The 13,758-nt window shown below is 32.5% G+C and overlaps 1 protein-coding gene across 1 annotated transcript in view; it reads right to left on the minus strand.

Moving 5' to 3' along the window:
* Positions 1-11,230, minus strand: part of LOC149477866 (octopamine receptor beta-2R) — a 50,516-nt gene extending 39,286 nt beyond the window's left edge. Inside the window, exon 1 of the mRNA XM_089709788.1 lies at positions 11,203-11,230. The gene's annotated coding sequence lies outside the window, so the exon portion shown is untranslated. The remainder of the gene's footprint in view (positions 1-11,202) is intronic.
* Between the last annotated feature and the right edge of the window lie 2,528 nt (positions 11,231-13,758).

Here is a 13,758-nt window from a genome sequence, read left to right on the forward strand (position 1 = left end):
TACAGGACGGACTATGGATACGTACATAGACTTTTTGCCAGGATACCATACGAGTGAAGCCACGTTATCAAGCTAGTTACATACACGGGTTCCTTTGCTCTCATAAATTAATGATACGGAAGATCAAAGGGAGGCTGCAGGACAGATTTATGTGAACATACCTACTTATTTTTTTCAAATAAAACACTCTTATTTAGGCAGATTAAAACATAATTGTATGTTGAATCTTATATATAAAAATGAATCGCAAAATGTGTTGGTAAGCGCATAACTCGAGAACGGCTGAACCGATTTCGATAATTCTTTTTTTATTATATTCCTTGAAGTACGAGGATGGTTTTTATGTAGAGAAAACGTAAATATGTACCACGGGCGAAGCCGGGGCGGACCGCTAGTAATGAATAATATTATGTTGAAAAACACTTAAGAGTCCTAATACAAAATTGCGCTGGACGAAAGCTAGTATTTTTACGTTTTAACGCGATCATCGTGTAGTCGAGTAGCAAAGGCTGAAAGCGCTCAAAGTGGAAACATTATAGGACCTTATTATCTCGGTATCGTCTACTCCACCAATTCTAATCTAGTATCGTGGGCTTCCCGACTACTACGCGCGGGAAAAACGTACTTTTGTAATTTTGTGTCTGACGGAGCAGCGCAACACGTCCTACTCCCTAAAGCGCGGAGCGCGGTCTGCCGTAACAGCGTTTGCGCTCCCGTATATAATCGAAAATTCTAGAGAACTTTAAAATATTCCATTACTTTCATAAATCATATAATATGTATTTTATTGATTGCAAATTTTTAAGCATAAATCTATCATTTAATGTGTATTTTTTATTTATTTTTTACTCTGTTGTATGTTTTTAGAAATTCGACGCCAAATACACATAAAATTTCATCAAAGTAAGGCTTTCTTTTTAATATGCTCGAGGCAATTTAAGTACTTTTATTCAAAAATTTTTGAATAAAAGTACTTAAATTGCCTCGAGCATATTTTAGGATGTCTCAGTGTCTTTACTGTTGTATATTTTATATGAAAACTTCTTCTTTTAAATTCCGTGTAAACTTCAAAGACACGAACGTCACGCATGGAAAAAATTGAAACACGCCTCAGGTTATTGGCTATTAAACAAACTGGACAATGGATATCAATAAATTGTCTCGAACATATTTTAGATATTGAATGAATCTTTAATTTAAGATAATAAAACACATTGTTACTAATTTAGTTTTGTTAAACGAGCGCCTAAAGAATTACAGAAACAAGTCAAAATCACTCTAAAATCGATATGGCCTCTTAAAATTGGTAAAGTTTTTTCGGTTTTTTGGTGCAAAACGTATTTTTTACATTATGTTTTCTGCCTCAATGTATATTGTAAATTGTATAAAAATAATGCAATAGAAATACCTTATTATGCTTTCAAAAGCTAACTTTTTTTAATTCTCCTTTACAATTCAATATATTATAATGAATAACTATCATCTTTAGAAGGTACCTAAGGACCTACCTAGGTCCCTTTTGATATACCTATCTACGTAAAACGTCACACAGATGCAAAGTAGTCTATTATCTTCAGACAAGTAGGCAGCCCAATTTAGGCTTTTACCCATAAATTCATTAAAGCTATAAACAAGGATAATTATTTATTAAAGCCCTAAGGCTGCTGACACACTTGGCGTCTCTCCATTTTACGACGTTACTTAGTTTACGATCCATCTAGTTTTACAATCATTTTACGACACAACGTTAATCAAATAACAAGAGGTTATTAAGAAAAATTGTTTGTTTTATGGTGTTCTATAATTATAGTAATTACAGAGAAGTTTATGAATTTTTTATTTATTTTATTTAATACTTTATTGTACAAAACAATGTTAATAAAACTAGTACAAACGAATGAGGTACCAATATTTTGCTCAATAGGCGGCCTTATTGCTACACAGCAATCTCTGCCAGGCAACCTGGTAGGAAAGGAAATGTAAGAAGTATACGTTTCCTTTCTTTTTTTTTTTTTCATGTTTAAAAATTGTCCATTTTTCTTACAGATGGAACTTTTTGGCGATCTTTTCCTTGTACCGGAAATTTAAGAAGACCGTATACACTTTTTGTTCGAACTGGCAAACAAGCTTATTAAAGGGATAAAAAGAAGAATCCGGAAGGATAAAGGAATGGACGGGGAAGGGTCAGAAAAAGATACGGTCCCTCATTATGCACTCAGTAACTTTTTTATTTTTATTACTTTTATAATAATTAACCTTGTATTACCTAATTTATAATATTTTGTGTTGGTGCTCTATGTACGTTAGATCTAAATCTAATCTAAATGCACTGCTAGGAGAAAGATGATTTATGTAACAACTGTTGACGGGTCTTTATAAATAAATAAATAAAAACAAAAATATCTAATTTTCTATTACAATATTACATTAACAATTCTTTTATTGGCTAGACACTTCAAATAAAGTAATACCACAGTGTAACATCCAATATTAGTTTATTTAATCAAAATTAAATTTTCAGGAATTTCCCAGAATCGCCAAAATAAAACGAAAAAGGTTCAAGACGTTTTATATGAAGAAGTAAGAAGATAAACATTTTTCTTGCGAAAACACGAAAATGTAGACAACATTTTGGAAAGGGTTCTAAGCAATCTAATAATATCGTATCCTAACTAATACATAAGTAATCTTACATTTATTTATGTTAATAAATGTAAATTACTTATTTAAGTAGTAGAAAACCGTCACCTTACTCCATGACGTGACGGTATTGCTATGACGCGACCTTGAAATTTTACTCTCAACGCGCCTAAAAAGAAGTTTCACTCTAAAAACCGTGTATGTCGTGGAAAGAAATAAATGATTTATTATTATAACAATACTAGCGGTCCGCCCCGGCTTCGCCCGTGGTACATATGAAAAATAGATGTTGGCCGATTCTCAGACTTACCCGATATGCACAGAAAATTTCATCAGAATCGGTCCACCCGTTTCGGAGGAGTATGCAGACTAACATTGTGACACGAGAATTTTATATATAAGATATTAACAGAACACTGTATCTAATAAATTATTCTACGAACGCATTAGATTATCAATTCAAAGTATCACAAAGAAAATTCATTATTAATCAAGTTGAAAATCAATAGGATGGTGGAGAGTAAATTAAAAAAGTTTTGACCGATGGCCGATATGTTGATGAAACTGTAGGAAATAATGGATATTGGCTGGGAATTTTGTTTATTAAAAGCGATTAGATTGTTGACTTGATAAGTATAAATATGCTTTATAAGTAGGTACTGAACTTTTTTTTTCAACTCTATTATATTATCTTCTTAATATAAAAATGAATCGCAAAATGTGTTGGTAAGTGCATAACTCAAGAACGGCTGAACCGATTTCGATAATTCTTTTCTTATTATATTCCTTGAAGTACGAGGATGGTTTTTATGTAGAGAAAACGTAAATATGTACCACGGGCGAAGCCGGGGCGGACCGCTAGTTAGTCCGGGATACATCGCCCATTTTTGCAAGTGATTACTATCAAGCTAATTTTTCGTGAGTAGCTTTATTTTGATGAGATGCCCAATAATTTCATGTACGAAACTCTCGATTGTGGTAGCTTACAGAGGTAACAAGGATGAAAATTTTTGATTTGACGGTTCTCAAATATTTACTACGCAATTTGTAGGACAATATGTCTGTTGAATTATATAAGTATTAAATAAGTGAAAATAAAAAAATCAGCTGGTTAGTAATCATTTATGATGACTTCGTTATCGATACACATTGGAAAGGGGGACTCTTTGATCAAACCATAGATTTTGTAGGACAAATATTTTTTCGAATAATTTAGATAATTATCTTGAGATTGAACAAAAAAAAAGATTCAGTTAGTAATTAATATTTGAGAACCATCAAATCAAAATATTTTATCCTTGTTTCCTCTGGTAGCTACCACAATCGAGAGTTTTGAACATGAAATTATTGGGCATCTCATCAAAATAAAGCTACTCACGAAAAATTAGCTTGATAGTAATCTCTTGCAAAAATGGGCGATGTATCCCGGACTAAGTCTTTATATATAAAAATGAATCGCAAAATGTGTTGGTAAGCGCATAACTCGAGAACGGCTGAACCGATTTCGATAATTCTTTTTTTATTATATTCCTTGAAGTACGAGGATGGTTCTTATGTAGAGAAAACGTAAACATGTACCACGGGCGAAGCCGGGGCGGACCGTTAGTAGTCTATAAAATCAGTGCTACACAGGTAGATGTGTCAGTTGTTTATGAATATTCTTCACATGAAATATTTTTGAAATTAAACTTCTTTAGGCGCGTTGAGAGTAAAATGTCAAGGTTTCGTAAATACCATCACGTCATGGAGTAAGGCGACTTTGGTGTCTTTGAATCTTACCAAAGAAGTTTCACATCTGACACGTGTGCTCGGCACACTTGCTTTTTTCTAACGTTATTAGGCTATAAAATCAGTGCTACACAGCTAGATATGTAATGTTTATGAATAATGTCCACATATTTTTTATTGTACTCGATTGCCATTACCTACTATTAAAAAATCCATACTAATATTATAAATGCGAAAGTAACTCTGTCTGTCTGTCTGTTACTCAATCACGCCTTAACCCTTAAATTGATTTCGTCCGTTTTAAAGGACATAGTATTTATACACATGCTGGCTCTGTTACAGTAGACCTAGGCATTGCCAATTGGTATATTAGGAAGGTACTAGCTATGTCCTTCGCGTACATGCAGGTTTCGTTAGCGAAGCGAAGTACAGTCGCGAATGGTGACCATTTGAAATTTGCAAAAAACGGATCTTTTGATTGTCCTGATAAAATTGGTTATAACTGTAAGTATTTTGGCTATTTTGCTTATAATGTTATATTATTAGTCAGAATACGATTGTAAGTATAGTATTTTGACATAATTTTTACATATTTTACAATATTTGCATTAAAAATCTTAGTTTGTTTATGATGTCCCATAAAACGGACGTTGACAACTTGGAGTATACACTAGGGTATTCTTCACATGTCCTATGTAACGGACGTTGCCAATCAGGCCCTCCATTTTCAACGTCATCATTTTGATATATTTTTCTTTATTTTTATTATATTTAGCAGGAGCATGACTTGGCACTCAATAAAAAATTCCCTCACTACCTCTGACGGAAGCTGAAGAGTCTGGCGTTGAGTTGAGATGACGATTTCGAAGGAAATGTACTACGGGAGTGATTTCACTATGATAACAGTGTCAATCATTTACTCCCAGCACCATACCTCCGGAATTATACGACATATTGATTTGAGTCACAATGAAGATCCAAAAAGTCAGAATTTTTACCATCAACACAATATTATTGCTGCAGAATTACAGCCCTTACATGCGGTGCGAGATGAATCTTCCCTACTTCTCAGTAGTTCTTCAGCCACAGTATCATGTTACTTACCAGAAATACCACCTAATATTTGAAAATTTAAATAATAATACCTTACAAATTAAAAAAACTGGCAGCAAATGGATATATATGCCAAAGAATCCAAAAAAAAAGCGATTTAAATTTCCTGTTTGTTTTGGTACTTCAGGCATGGTATACGACTTCTTTGCATACGATAAAGCAAACACATTACAATCTGTACAATTTAGTGAATGGGAAGAGGACTTTCTTGGTGTATAAGAATAAGTTCTCAGGCTATGTAATACTATTTCTATCCCAATTCTTAGCCAATTCTTATATTGTGACTTTTGATAGTGTCGTTTTTTAAAATCCATTATTTTTAACGATATCGTTAAAGTTTTAACCAATATTTTAAGACAGATGTTTGAAAAGCTTATACTTTATCGTCCATAATTATAATTTGATAATAATTTTGAATTACAGAGTTGAAAATGTGCATTTTATATATGTACCACGGTTGCAGGAATAATGTGCAATGTCCGTTATATGTGACGGTTCGAACATGTACATATAATTGGCAATGTCCGTTTTATGTGACATAGTGAAAACAATAGAAAAAATTTAAATTTTTTAATTTTTTTTTCATTTTCCTCTTTTCTATCCTAATTCCAACACATCCTCCAAATTTGGACATTATACACCCAAGTTATCTAGGGGTGACAATTTAAGGGTTAACTACTGAACCAATTTGCATGAAATTTGGTATAGAGATATTTTGATACCCGAGAAAGGACATAGGATAGGTTTTATCCCGGAAATCCTACGGGAACGGGCTTTTCTTTGAAAACGCGGGCGAAGCCGCGGGCGGAAAGCTAGTCTGTACTATATTACAATTATCTGCAAATTTTAATCACCTCCCAGTTCGTAGTTTTGATTAAGATTTGACAATCTTGTTTGTAATAATGAAGAGACACGTGTGCTAAAACTGTCCTATGGCAAGATTCGAAACCAGACATGTTTCTACGAATTGACTAAACAACGTAGTTATTGCATATTATGAAGGTGAATATCTGCAGTTAGTCAGAATGTTTACTTATAGGATAGATGACTATTTAGTACATTTTATAGTGTTTTAGCCGCTACGTACATCGTAGAGGATAAAAAATGTATAATTTTCTGGTTGTTTTTTGAAGTTAAACTTCTTTAGGCGCGTTGAGAGTAAAATTTCAAGGTCCCGTCATGGCAATACCTTCACGTCCTGGACACGTAAGGCGACGATAACACGTGTTCTTGGCATACACATTTTTGGGTAGAAATGGTAGGTATTGGACTAAATTTATCGACAATTGATTGTTAATCGAATTATATGATTAATGATATTTTTCGTTCTTTATCTAAAAACTTGACCTCGATCAAATAGTAAATAGAATAAAATGAAACTTTGTAACTATAAGATAAATTAGATGGTGTCACAAATCAATAATGCCTTTCAGATCAATGTCGTCACATTTTGACTAAGTACTGGTTATAAACAAAGTCAAACATAGAGTTAATTGAACAATGGCGTGTTGGAATTGTTTGGTATAATTTCAATATAATGGCCTGAGGAAACTTCTCTGGTTTATTGTAATACAGTTAATTGGTACATGAAAGGGTGTTTCCAATGAAACTTGATGTTTTATTGGTCTTTGTTTGTTAATGGTTGTTGGCTTCTGTGGAACTTTTTTTTGCTCTATTGTGAGGTATAAATATCGATTTTAGTTTTTAGAAAGTATTCTTGGTAATAAATATTTGTTTAGTACCTATAATCCTAGCGCATTAGGTAGTAGTAGGTATGGTGTTGAAAATCTATATATATATAAAACTCAAAGGTGACTGATATAGTGATCTATCAACGCACAGCCCAAACCACTGGACGTATCGGGCTGAAATTTGGCATGCAGGTAGATGTCGTAACGCAGGCGTCCCCTAAGAAAGGATTTTAGAAAATTTATCCCTAAAGGGGTAAAATAGGGGATGAAAACTTATACCATGAAAATTAATCTTTTCCACGCAAGCGAAGCTGCGGGCAACAGCTAGTATATTACCTGTAAACATTTAGATTTAGAAATACAGTAAGTAGTGACTGGTAGGCTGACGATATAGTGAAGGTCTTGAGGAGAAAATGGATGCGAGTGGCGAAATACATACAGAAAAGAATGGCGTGTTCATGAAGAGGCCTATACTTTGGGTTAAACCGGCCTAAGAAAGAAGAAGTAGTAAGAATATCTTTTAGTAGTAGGTAATTTTTTTATGATATCTACGACTCTGGGTAAAAGGGAATAAAAATTGTATCAGACTTTTACGTTAACAAGCTACGTTCTATACAAATTAAGGCATAGAGCTGTGAAACAACATGTGCAGGAAAATCGATATCTATTTGCGAACTTTTGCAAGGCTTTATATGACGTCTTTATTAGCTAAAGGCTTAGTATAGCTTGATTTCTAGAAAATGAACAATAGGTGTATAAATTAATCTATTCATCTGTAAATTTAAACTAAATACTTATATAAAAAAGCTGAAGAGTTTAGAGAAAGCGAAAAAGCTAATCTCAGTGCCCGTTTTGAAAAATTATTTTAGTGTAAGATAGTCCATTTATCGAGGAAGGCTATATTATATCATCACGCTAAGACCAATAGGAGCGTAGCAATGCCAGTAAAGCCGCAGGTCACAGGTAGTAATATAACAACTTATAAATTAATACAAATATTACAATAATTTTAACGCTGAATTATGTATTATATAGTAATATAAGTATACTGATCCGAACATGAAAACTTTTCATTAACAGAAAGCTACACTATATAGGGTGGCAACTTCTTTTTTTGTTTTATATAATCCATATACTGTAAACGTTCAGAAATAAATGGAGCATTTGATGAAACTGGCCACTATAATTAAGAATTAATGTTGTTTCCGCACAAAGCACTAGCGAGCTGTAATTCAGTAAATATAACTGACCTATCTCAATTTCGGACATAACAATTGCTTTGTTTAATAATTAAAGGCAAAAAAATAAATTTTGCGAGGAATTATTCCTCGCATGAACAGTAATTAGTATCGTCCAAGCAATTAAAGTTAATTAACCAATTTGAACGCGAAATGTACGGCGTAAATAAAAATTCCTAATGTAAAATTTTCGGGAACATAAAACGCCTCTTTGTTACACCGTAGCGTAACGTGTATTGGTTTTCAATGATTTTAAATTGAATTTTATGCCAATAGAAATAAGAGACAATTTTGTTAAGCTTTAATCGCTGTTTGATGTTAGCATACAAGACTTTTTCTTGTTATTTGACTCGAGTATTGTTTAAAAATTCACAGTGAAGATAGGTGACACTAGAAGTGTGTCTACTGTCTATCTCTGCCCACGCGCGTTGTAAAATGTTACAAATGTCGTGTTAAATGAAAACAGTATTTATATCATATTGCAGGTTTTTTTGCATCTCTATATTTCTTTTACCCGTAAACCACCTGGTATGATATGGAAATGCTTTTTGTTTCTCTGTATTTAGTCGAGTAAATGGTTGAACTAATCTTTATACTGTTTATCTACCATTACAAAATTTAAGTCGATAAATAACAACATTTTGTATAAATTTCCTACTTCAAGTGGAGATAACAAAGTTAATCAAACAATATTACGAATAATTCAATAACTGCTCATTAGATCTGGATAAAATTTATACGAAACGACATGCGAAGCGACTTTTAAACAAACAAAATATTATGCAGTTAGTTTTTCTTAAAGATACAAGTTACCAGAAATAAATGGAGTCGGTCGAAAAGGAAAAAAACTTCGGAGATTAAGTTCAAGTTTGAAAATATTTCCTTTTTAAATTTATAACAATCTTGCAGTAAAGTTGTCTCGCAGGAGTAACTTACTTATATATGCTTAGAGCACTTTTATCGATATACGAAAGAGACATGTTCCACTGGAGAAAACTGGAGTGCATTTTATATTTAAATATGTTTATAGGTTAAATATTAAACGACTAGTTTCACTTAACTTAGAAATAAATAGTTGAGTCCTTAAAGACAAAAAAGCTGCTTGTGTTTTTAATCTTGATAGAAGGCAAGTAATAAAGATAATAATCTTTATTACTTGCCTTAGTCATTATACTAATATTTTGCATATTGTCGAAATATTTAATATTATTATATATAGAATAGGCTTAGAAATCTAAACCGTAGAGCTTCGATAGAGCCAAATTACCCGCAATAGGGATAGACCCAGAGTAACATTAGGTATTGTTGAGATTTAGCCCTGTGAATATAAACATAGAAATCTAATAAAGTTATCAGCTCGTTTCGGTGTAACAGGCGACCGTTACGCCCCTGCTCAGCAACGATAAAGGACATTATGAGTAATAAACGCAAACAGTTGACGTTGTATCGTAAACACGTAGTTGAAATAGGACTGATACAGAAATATCTGATCTGTTACGCTATGGTGTAAATAGATGACTAGTCGGTAGTCCCGGTTTTACTTGAATTTAAATAAAGCAATTGCTTATAATTATTCTGTGAACATGTATATCTCTAGCTAAGATTATCCTCTGTTTAACATTAATTTGAATAATTACTAGCTGCTCCGCGCGGTTTCACCCCCGTGGCTCCGCTCCTGTTAGTCGTAGCGTGATGATATATAGCCTATAGCCTTCCTCGATAAATGAGCTATCTAAAACCGAAAGAATTTTTCAAATCGGACCAGTAGTTCCCGAGATTAGCACGTTCAAACAAACAAACAAACAAACTCTTCAGCTTTATAATATTAGTATAGATTAGTCTAGTAGTTTATGAGTTCATCCGTAACAATTTATTGCTGCTCCTTTTCGCAAGAATACTTTTAGGAGAAGTGTAATCGTTATTTTTCAATCCGATTCAGTATACTTTGAAATAATAATATGTAGGGTACTTTTACCCAAAAGTAAGTCAATACTTACAATTTTATTTCAGCGAATCCAGGAAACGATTAACAGAAAATATGAATATATTTCATACATATTTCTTTGACTGAATAGTAAATATCCGACAGACCAAATCCATACTAATATTATAAATGCGAAAGTAACTCTGTCTGTCGCCTTAACTACTGAACCAATTTGCATGAAATTTGGTATAGAGATATTTTGATACGCGAGAAAAGACATAGGATAGGTTTTATCCCGGAAATCCTACGGGAACGGGTTTTTCTTTGAAAACGCGGGCGAAGCCGCGGGCGGAAAGCTAGTATTTTATATATTTACCGCAACTTTTCTGTAAAGCATTCGAAATGTCGCATTGGGAATAAATTAAAAAATAAACCAACTGAAAACTTTGCGTTTCGTTTCAAAATGTTTGAACTTAAATAAGAGGAAAATATGCTTATTTATATCTACTACTAGCGGTCCGCCCCGGCTTCGCCCGTGGTAAGTACATGTTTACGTTTTCTCTACATAAAAACCATCCTCGTACTTCAAGGAATATAATAAAAAAAGAATTATCGAAATCGGTTCAGCCGTTCTCGAGTTATGCGCTTACCAACACATTTTGCGATTCATTTTTATATATAAGAAGATAAGAAGAAGATTAGAATTGAGTTTGAAAACTCTTGTTATCATCATAATTAAATATCTTGTTACGATGATTGTCTCCGAAACTACTTAACCAATTTTGATGAAATCTTCTTTAAAAAAATAGATAATCCAATTAAAATTAAAATGTTTAATGACAAACATAAAAAGTCATGATCTACTTACCATAGAACACTATTGAAGTTCCGATCTGAAATAAAAAGAAAAAAAGGTTTGTTAAAAACATAATAAATTATATACTAAAACCTTTCTTTTGAATCACTCTATCTATTAAAAAAACCGCATCAAAATCCGTTGCGTAGTTTTAAAGATTTATGCAGCATACAAAGGGACATAGGGACAGAGAAAGCGACTTTGTTTTATACTATGTAGTGATTCAATTATAATAAGCGATACAGGAAGATTAAATTTTACAAGAATAAATACCAAGCTTTTTTACATACAAGAGGCTATTTCTTGCCAAAAAAAAGTAATACACTGAAAATGTAATATTCTTGTTGGTTCTGTAGAAACTAATTTGACGATTTAAATGTACTTTTGAAAAGCTAATATAATTGTAATTAAGATTCCTTGTTCCTAAAACTTAATTTGAAGCGGTCAAATACACAGGCACCAGACCAACTCATACAAACCCTTCATAAAAACATTTCCTTTGAAAACAGAAATGAAAATTCACATTTCACGTGAACAAGTCCTGACTCAGATTCGGTCTATTAATTTAGTGTATTCCAAACACAAGTAAACTTATAATTACTAAACGAACATGTAGAAAATCTTGTTAGGTATATTCCAGAACGAATTTAAATAAAGCCGTGTTCACACGTGTGACGTTTCTTTCCATTTATTAGAAATGGCGTGTCATAATAAACAGGTAGATACATATTTAATGTGACATGTGTTACTTATATGACATGGGAGAAGCAATTTCTTTGGAAAAGATGTAAGTCTTCAGCTCTGACGTATGTATTGTTATTTAACTTTTGTAGGTACTAGGATTTCTTGTGTGTTCTTCTCAGCTGTAGGTGCGTAGAAGATGTAATATTGTGTGAAATTTTAAATTTCATTTTTGTTAGAGATCAGAAGCATAATGTCATTTTGATAAAAAGTTTTGTATAACTTAATATGTGTTTGAAGCAATGATTGAATTTATGAACATAATACACGTCTTCATTATGATATTATAAAAATATTGAGATCTTATCAAAAATAAAAAATAAATTTCTTTACAAAAAATATAACAAATATTAATAATCAACTCTATAGTTGGCAACTCAATTGACAAAATGAGTATTCAAATATTTAGAATTGTTTTAATATTTTGACTGTGCATTGTCTGAAGCGCCCTTAACGTTGGTAATTAACATGACTGCCGCGAAAATGGTACAATTCTCTTAATTATCAAATCATCAGCCATTTTGCGATAATTTGTCTTATAAATTTAATTAAATAAGCTATGTAATTATTGTTAAAGCATTTTATCTGATCTGTATTTAATAAGAAATTTATGAATTTTAAATAGGTAGCTTATGTTTATTTGTAAAAAACGAAATATGAATGTACTTGAAGAGTTACAGTGCAATGATTTATATCTTTAGGTACTAAACAATACCATGAAAATGTATTATATAAGCTAACTAGCTTACCGCCCGCGGCTTCGCCCACTTTGTCTAAAACCTAATAAATTATATACTAAAATCTTCCTCTTGAATCACTCTATCTATTAAAAAAAATCATCAAAATCCGTTGCGTAGTTTTAAAGATTTATGCATACAAAGGGACGTAGGGACATAGGGACAGAGAAAGCGACTTTGTTTTATACTATCATATTATGTAGTGATTAAGCAGGTTCGAATCCCATCCTTTGTTCTTAAAGTAAATGAACAGACATAGACAAGCATTAAAAATCTAATAACACTTTCGTAACCTAGAAACTATGTAGGAAAAACGGATTTACAAAACTTTCAAAATGATTCCCGGCGTAACATGAAGGCTTCGTAGAAACAATTTTATTGTTTCAACTTTTCATAATGTATGTTGCAATCTGTTTTATTATAGTGCTGTGGTGTGTATGTGACAATGAATAATATTTATCATTATTAGAATTTATATACTAATCTCTTTTTAGGTACGTTTCAGCGTTATTTAATGACTAGTGGTCCGCCCCGGCTTCGCCCGTGGTACATCGCAATAAAAGGTAGCTCGGGTATCAAAATATCTCCATACCAAATTTCATGCAAATTGGTTCAGTAGTTTAGGCGTGATTGAGTAACAGACAGACAAACAGAGTTACTTTCGCATTTATAATATAAGTATGGATACAATATTGGTTGTTTATACTAATATTATAAAGAGGAAAAGTTTGTATGTATGGTTTTCACGCATAAACTACTGCAGGCTGAGACTAACGGCAAAGAATAGAATAAACGCTAAGGAATAGAAACTGCTATCGCTAATTATTGACATAAGCTCATGACATTTTAGTAATGGTTCGGTCACAGTGCCAACGACGACAACGACAACGACCAAAATTCCCATCCAGACAAAATTCGTTCAAAATAAAATATTAAAATTTCCCGTCATACTGGTACTCGGAAGAAAAAAAAATCGAGGGAGGAAAAAATAGGTTTTTTTGCGATTTTCGCCGAGACGGTAAGCTAATCATATAATTACCTGGGACCAAAATTGTAGATCATAAAATTATCTATAAAAAACTTCCAATAC

This window comes from Colias philodice, chromosome 23 (assembly GCF_061535455.1).
Source record: "Colias philodice isolate Cphi_HAF_F1 chromosome 23, ilColPhil1 Martin Lab GWU primary, whole genome shotgun sequence".
NCBI classification, from domain to species: domain Eukaryota; kingdom Metazoa; phylum Arthropoda; class Insecta; order Lepidoptera; family Pieridae; genus Colias; species Colias philodice.